At 46.4% G+C, this 7,986-nt stretch overlaps 1 non-coding gene across 1 annotated transcript; it reads left to right on the top strand.

The window, feature by feature from the left end:
* Window positions 1–2,854: 2,854 nt before the first annotated feature.
* Window positions 2,855–2,927, top strand: TRNAS-UGA (transfer RNA serine (anticodon UGA)). The gene has a single exon. It is a non-coding gene; the product is annotated as a tRNA-Ser (tRNA).
* The last annotated feature ends 5,059 nt before the right edge of the window (window positions 2,928–7,986 follow it).

Here is a 7,986-nt window from a genome sequence, read left to right as displayed (position 1 = left end):
CGAAGGACGTTTGTGAGAGGCACGGGGGCTCGTGGACATGGATGGTGATGCCGATGAATCCATTGGAGAGCACGGCTCCTCATGTCGCACGGCTAATGCCTATCTCGGCATGTTGACTGGGTGGCCGTTGCCATGCTCCGCCCAGGGAACATATCTTGGGAACTGTGGGAATGCGGGATGGGCGCTGTTGTTGATGAACCAGGATGGACAAGCTGGACCTGGGTGCGAGATTCAATTTGAGGTGTCGACTGCGGGCAGGCGTTGCAGCGAGTAATGTCGGCGAAGCTACCCCTGCCAGCGTGGCAGCGGCACACCGGTAACGCAGCACTACGCCTAGCCTCAGTCCCCAGCTCAGCCGCAATCATGCATGAGTACCATGCGCTAGAGACCTCCCAACCTTACGGCGATAGGACGCCTGGATCTTCCTCGGAAAGCGAGGATCCACTTCTCTGGAGACAGGACAGGTATTTACGTGGGTGGCGAGGACTTTCAGAGGAGCAGTGCGAAGCCATCTTAGAAGGAACACACTTCTTTCTTTCTTTCTTTCTTTCTTTCTTTCTTTCTTTCTTTCTTTCTTTCTTTCTTTCTTTCTTTCTTTCTTTCTTTCTTTCTTTCTTTCTTTCTTTCTTTCTTTCTTTCTTTCTTTCTTTCTTTCTTTCTTTCTTTCTTTTTCTACACTTGATTCTCCTCTTTGTACAGCAGATGCATCTTTGCAACTTGGAGTAGGAGTTGCGCCCAATGATTATACATCTGCAGGGACAGAGAATAACATGGTCTACTTTGCTGCCTGGCTTGAGTTTAGTTTATGAATGCCCACAGGTGTGATACATCATCATCATCATCAACATCAGTCTGACTATACCCACTTCAGGGCGAAGGCCTCTCCCATATTTCTCCAACTAACCCGGTTCTGTGTGATACAGGACCGCACAAATGCGAGTTGAGGCCAGAGAGCGGAGACTTTGCCAATCATAGCCACTGTTCCTGCACTCAAGTATGGGAAAACCCCGGGGTGGAGACTTGGAGTATATCGGTTCCTGCATCCTAGTTTGCAGATGTGTGCTTGTGAGCAGTTTTTTGTCACATCTTACTGCAATATCGTGGGAAAAGAACATGTAGGACAGTCTATGTAATCCGGAGGCCGCGATTGCTTAGAGAGTAACATAGCCGAGGCTCGTAGAGGGAATGTGGAACCAAAGCTCATTTAATAAAAGAGATGCCACGCGCGCACACACACACACACACACACACACACACACACACACACACACACACACACACACACACACACACACACACACACACACACACACACACACACACACACACACACACACACACACACACACACACACACACACACACACACACACACACACACACACACACACACACACGCACACACGCACACACACACACACTCACACACCAATATATATATATATATATATATATATATATATATATATATATATATATATATATATATATATATATATATATATATATATATATATATCGGTTCTGGCAGTCTGGAGGTCGAAAAGGTAGTGCAACAAAGCTGCCGCCCTCCCTAATGATCATGTGGTGATGCTCGTGGTATACCTGGATGTGTTACATCCACGTTAGGGACGAGGGTGGCACTGGTGAATGCTCACAGGTTTCGGTTAGTAAAACATAAATACACAAGCTAGCGGATGGTTGGACCGGTGTCGATGTAGCTCAGTTACTTTCAAAGCTTCCGAAACGCTTTCGCGATCTTCACAAAAAAGCGCCACATCATCAGCGTATGCCAATATTTTCACTTCACATACTTCCAGCTTAAAACCACGGATGTATTCGTTAGCAATTACCATTCTACACAATGGTTCCAAATATATAGCAAAGAGGAGAGGAGACAGTGGAGATCCCTGCCGCACAGATGCTCTTACATCAATTCTTTCAGATAACACTTTGTTAATCATAAGGCGTGTAGAACAACATGCATACGCCATTTTAACTCCTTTCAATACAACGGCACCAACGCCAATATGTTCCAACAAACAGTACAATATTTCATGAGACACACGATCAAATGCTTTTTCGAAATCCACTTGAATTATGGCCACTTTCCTGTTTAGAGCATCGCAGCACTCGAACACACTACGCGCTACATGAATATTATTAAATATGCTTTTGGTCTTTATTCCACATGTTTGATGAGGTCCAACAATATCTTTTATAATGTTCCCAGCTCCATTGTACAGAACCTTATACTGTGAAGGCCCAGGGAAAGATGTGCTCAAACGAGTTAAAAACATGACTGTTGCACCGGGCGTAAAAACATTATTTTTTAAATTGCATACAGGAACCCTCCCAGTCAAAACATGGATGGAAGAAAAGGGCCTTTTTGTACCTTGGGGCTCAAACTGTCTACTATGTAGGAAACCTGAAACAGTTGAGCACGTGTTCCTGGATTGTTGGGATGCGGTGCTTTACTGGGATGTGTTACAAAGGACACTTAAAAAAAGACCTGCCATTGACGCCACGTGGAATTCGGTACTTGACAACTATTAATGATGATTTTCAGTATGACCTCATCATGCTACTGGGCCTTCACAGTATTTGGAGGAGTAGGATGGCTTATAGACACTGTGATGTCGATGCACGATCTGTATGTGATTATTTTGTTGAACAAGTGTATAAACTAAAAGAAATTTTGAAGCAGCAAGACGCTGCGGAGGAGGTCTTGAGTCTGATGGGCGAACTTGTGGTAATGAAAGTTCATTAGACACGGTTGTCAGCCAAGGGGCATCGCAAACACGATCTTTTACTGATGTATTTGTACCAATTCATGCAATAAAGAAAAAAAAAAGTCGATGTAGTTCAGTTGGAAGAGCACTGGACTTGACATTCGGAGGTCGTGGGTTCGACTCTCACCATCGGCGCGTTGTTTTTCCTTTCGCTTCGTATTAAATATTCTTTATCCCGGTAATCACCATATGACTAAGTCTTGTCAAATGCCAACAACAAAAATATTAAAAAAAATCCGAAACGTTTGCTTTGGGCTCGTAGACTGTCAGCTCCTTTAAACTCTATAATAACGAGCCCCTCATTTCCCTTTGAAATGTCTGCCTTTCCATGAGTGTGCTCTGAATTTGGATTGAATGTGGTGTGTCATGTGACTGTCCTCTCTCTCTCTCTCTCTCTCTATATATATATATATATATATATATATATATATATATATATATATATATATATATATATATTATGTAACGGATAAAATGGTTTTAATACAGGTGAAGGGACGCACACGGCTCAGAAAAACCCGGTACAGTCTGCGCGTGCCTCGCTTCCTCCGCTTCTTCTTCTGCTGCTCTTGCTGCTTATGAGTGCGCCGCTACACGGTGTAACAATTCCCCCCCGGGCAAACGATTCTCGTCCTCGAGAAAATTAGGTAGATCGAAGATGGCAGCGCTTCATGCGAGCCACGTGAACAACTTGTGTCTTGCGGGATCGGCGGTTATCCGTCGTGACTTTGGCGCTAACGCAATTCACGTCATTCAGTTGGTCCAACACTACGAAGGGGCCATCGTACTTGCAGAGGAACTTCTCATATAATCCTCGCTTGCGAATAGGCGTCCAAAGTCAGACGTAGTCTCCAGTGTAGTAAGCAAATGCACGATGATGCAGATCGTAGTGTTCTTTCGAGCGGTTTTGAGAAGCCAGTGTGCGTAAGCGGGCTATGCGACGGGCTTCTTCGGCACGGCTTAGTATCTGGGAAACAGACGTATCGTCGTTGGGGGAAAATGGAAAGATGGTGTCTAAGAAAACGTGGGGAGTTCTTACATAGAGTAAATAGAAAGGAGAATAGCCGGTAACTTCATGATTTGCAGTGTTGTAAGCGTACGCCACATGCGGTAGCACACTGAATCCCAGTTGCGATGGTCAGACGAGACGTACATGGATAGCATGGTTGTCAAGGTGCGGTTGGTGCGCTCGGTGAGACAGTTGGTCTGCGGATGATACGGTGTCGAGTGTCAGTAATGTGAACCACAAAGTCGGAGCGACATCAGCAGTGAATTGCCGACCACGATCACTTATAATAACACGGGGTGCGCCGTGGCGAAGAATAACGGAATGCAAAAGAAACGACGAAACACCAGCAGCTTTTGCGGTAGCGAGAGCAGCGGTCTCCGCGTATCTGGTAAGATAGTCAACGCAGACGATAACCAAGCGGCAGCCCTCCACAGTCTCTGGGAAAGGACCGAGCAGGTCAATTCCAATCTTTTCAAAAGGTGAGGTAGGTGGCTTGACGGGTTGTAAAGGTCCGGTCAGCGTGGTGGTGCGTGCCTTAAGTCGTTGGCATTTTTCACATGTCGCAACGTATTGCTTGGTGGTCTTATAAATTTGTGGCCAATAAAAACGCTGGCGAATTCGGTACAGGGTACGACAGAAGCCTAGATGTCCAGAGGTAATATCATCGTGCATGGCATGCAGAACTTGTGCACGGATACTTTTTGGGACGGCCAAAAGGAGGGCAGCACCGTCAACTGAGTAGTTCTTCTTGAACAAAACGCCATCTTCGATAGTAAACTGCGTTGATTCTGAACTTCCGTCTGCCTCTTGTATAAGAGGCTGTAGTGACCGGTCATTGCGTTGTTCCCGCCTAAAGGTCGCCATACTAGGAAACGTCGACGCGATTGAGGCTAAACATCCGTCGAAGCCGTCTTCATCGTTAACGGAAGTCGGCAGTGGGTGCCGTGACAAGCAGTCTGCATCACTGTGACGTCGTCCACTCTTGTACGCGACACCAAACTTGTATTCTTGCAGGCGTAATGCCCAGCGCGCCAGACGACCAGATGGATCGCGAAGTTCGATGAGGCATAGCGAATGGTGGTCGGTAACTATGGTGAAGTAGCGTCCATATAGGTATGGTCGGAACTTGTGCACAGCGAACACTACTGCGAGGCACTCCAATTCGGTAACTGTGTAGTTCCGTTCCCATTTTGTCAACGTGCGGCTAGCATATGGAACAACGTGTTCAGCCCCACTATGCAGCTGCACAAGCACCGCCCCAAGACCGACGCCACTGGCGTCTGTGTGGACCTCAGTCACAGCAGAAGGGTCGAAGTGGCGCAGCAGTGGTGCAGAAGTTAGAGCAGACTTGAGCAGATTGAAAGAGGATTCGCACTCTGGAGTCCACACAAATTGCGAATCCTTGTGCAGTAGAGAAGTAAGGGGGTGGGCAAGTTGCGCAAAACCAGCAATGAAGCGACGAAAATAAGAAGAGAGGCCAAGAAAGCTCCTAAGACTTTTCAGGGTGCGTGGAGTTTCGAAGTCGCGTACTGCAGCAATCTTCTGCGGATCCGGCCTGATACCATCCTCATTGACGAGGAACCCAAGAACTAAAGTTTTTCGCTCTCCAAAATGGCACTTCTTCGAATTCAAAATGAGGCCCGCTTTGTCAATGCATTCAAGAACTTTATGGAGCCTCTCATTGTGCTCTTGGAAGGTCTTTCCAAAAATGATAACATCATCAAGGTAACACATGCATATTTCCCATTTGAGGCCACGAAGGATAGTGTCCATAAATCGCTCGAACGTCGCGGGAGCGTTGCATAATCCAAAGGGCATTACATTAAATTCGTATAAACCATCTGGTGTTATAAAAGCAGTCTTCTCACGGTCGGATGGATGTAGAGGAATTTGCCAATAACCATATCGCAAATCAACAGAGGAGAAATATGACGCCGAATGCAGACAGTCGACAGCGTCATCAATGCGAGGTAACGGGTGTACGTCTTTCTTTGTTACCGCATTCAAACGACGGTAGTCTACACAAAATTGCCAAGAATTGTCTTTTTTTCGCACCAGGATCACAGGTGCGGCCCACGGACTGGAAGATTCTCGGATGATTCCTTTGTGCAGCATTTCGTCCACCTGTTCTTGAATTATCTTGCGCTCTGCTGGGGAGACTCTGTAAGGTTTTTGGCGAATAGGGGGTGCGCTTCCTGTGTTTATTTTGTGCTGTAGCCGAGAAGCTGTGAAATGGCTACCCGATCCATTTGAGGCAAAGTCGAACACTTGGGCATGAGTTGTCAAAATGTCTTGCAGAATACGACGTTCACTAGATGGGAGCGAATTGTTGACCATGCCCTCAAACTCAGCACAATATTCAGACTTGTATTTCGCGGCTCCTCTGCAATCGGAAATAATTCCAACAGTATGAGTCCCATAATTCTCAAATCTCGCTAGTGTCAAACCAGAAGGAAACCGAACAGGCTCTTTTGACATGTTCACAGCCCAGAGGTGTGCGCGAGCATCCTCCGCCTCCACGACGGAGCGTGGCACCAAAATATTTTTTTTTCGCTCCATTCGAGACATTTGGCTTGACGACCGTTGAATGTTTACCCATGAAGGATTCAGATGACTTCACGGGGAGAAACGTCGCTGTCATGGCAGGCAGCAGCACATCTTCCTTCAAGGCGAGAACTCCTTGATGACTCTGAGACATGTTATCTACTAATGCGGGGATAATGTTCGGCTGCAAACAAATTTCACTGGCACTAAAGTCTAAAGTCGCACCACACTCGCGCAAAAAGTCAACACCCAAGATAACGTCATGCGTGGCACGTCTCAATACAACGAATTCTGTCCTGTAGCACTCGTCACCAATTACAACTGAAACTGAGCGTAGGCCAACCGGAACTAAAGTTTCACCCCCAACTCCACAAAACGTAGTGTTTTTGTCCCACACAAACATAACTTTCTGTCGAAGGCGGTTCTTAAATGAAATACTCATAACTGACACAGCGGCACCAGTGTCAACCAAAGCTTCCGTTTTAACATTGTCTACACACACTGACACTTTGTTCTTTAGCATGAAGATAGGTAGAGGTATGCGTGAAATTGACCGTCCGGCGACCTTACCTTCACCGGTCGCACCACCTAGTTTCCCAGCGGTGGAGAAACAAAGCTGCGACTTTGGGATGGCGAACGGGGTTGTCGCTGCGGTGGGGGAGTGATGCTGCGATCGGACACAGGGGAGTCATTCCGTGCATGGCGTTGAGGGGAAGAGGGCCGATAGAAGGTAGCGGGTGGCTGCTGCTCTCACTGGGCACCATTCGATATATATATATATATATATATATATATATATATATATTGTAAGAGAAGGTTTAATCTATACGTCGAGGTCGTCAAGGAAGCGCACGATGATCAAACCAGCACAAAGATCTGCGCGATCACAATTCCACAGACTACTTCCTCTTCATCAGCGTCCAGAAAAAAGGGCCCATCTTCTTCTTCACAATATATATCATCATCATCAGCCTGACTATACCCACTGCAGGGCGAAGGCCTCTCCCATATTTCTCCACTTAATCCGGTTCTGTGCTAGCTGCATCCACTTGACCCCTGCGAACTTCTTGATCTCATCCGCCCACCTAACTTTCTGCCGCCCCCTGCTACGCTTTCCTTCCCTTGGAATCCAGTTTGTTACCCTAAGCGACCATCGGTTATCCTTTCTTCGCACCACATGTCCTGCCCATGTCCATTTCTTCTTCTTAATTTCCACTAGAATGTCGGTAACTTGCAGAGGTGGGCATTTGACCTCAAAAACCTCGACCTCACCTCAAACTCAAAAAATATTTGGCGACCTCACTCAACCTCAACCTCATCAATTGAGGTTGAGGTCCCCCAGGCGACCTCACCTCACTTTTCAGGTGACCATTGGCGACCTCACTCAACCTCATCTCAAACTCAAAATGTGAGGTTGAGGTCGGGCGCTCGACCTCAAAAAAAAAAAAAGAATCATTAAATTAAACCGCAACTTACAGCTAATATACATTTCTCGGTAATCCTAGGGTATATAGGCTAGCCAGAATTTTGAAGTATGAAGGCTGCATTTTACTCCTAATTTTATACAATTAATATCCCGGACAAAAGCAGAAAATCTCCGGACACTACATGTCCAACTCTGCACTAAAGTGGCAATCATCT

This window comes from Amblyomma maculatum, chromosome 7, assembly GCF_055883805.1.
Source record: "Amblyomma maculatum isolate TAMU_Amacu chromosome 7, ASM5588380v1, whole genome shotgun sequence".
NCBI lineage: Eukaryota > Metazoa > Arthropoda > Arachnida > Ixodida > Ixodidae > Amblyomma > Amblyomma maculatum.
The sequence above is the reverse complement of the archived record's forward strand: the minus strand, read 5'-3'. Positions and strand labels throughout refer to the sequence as shown.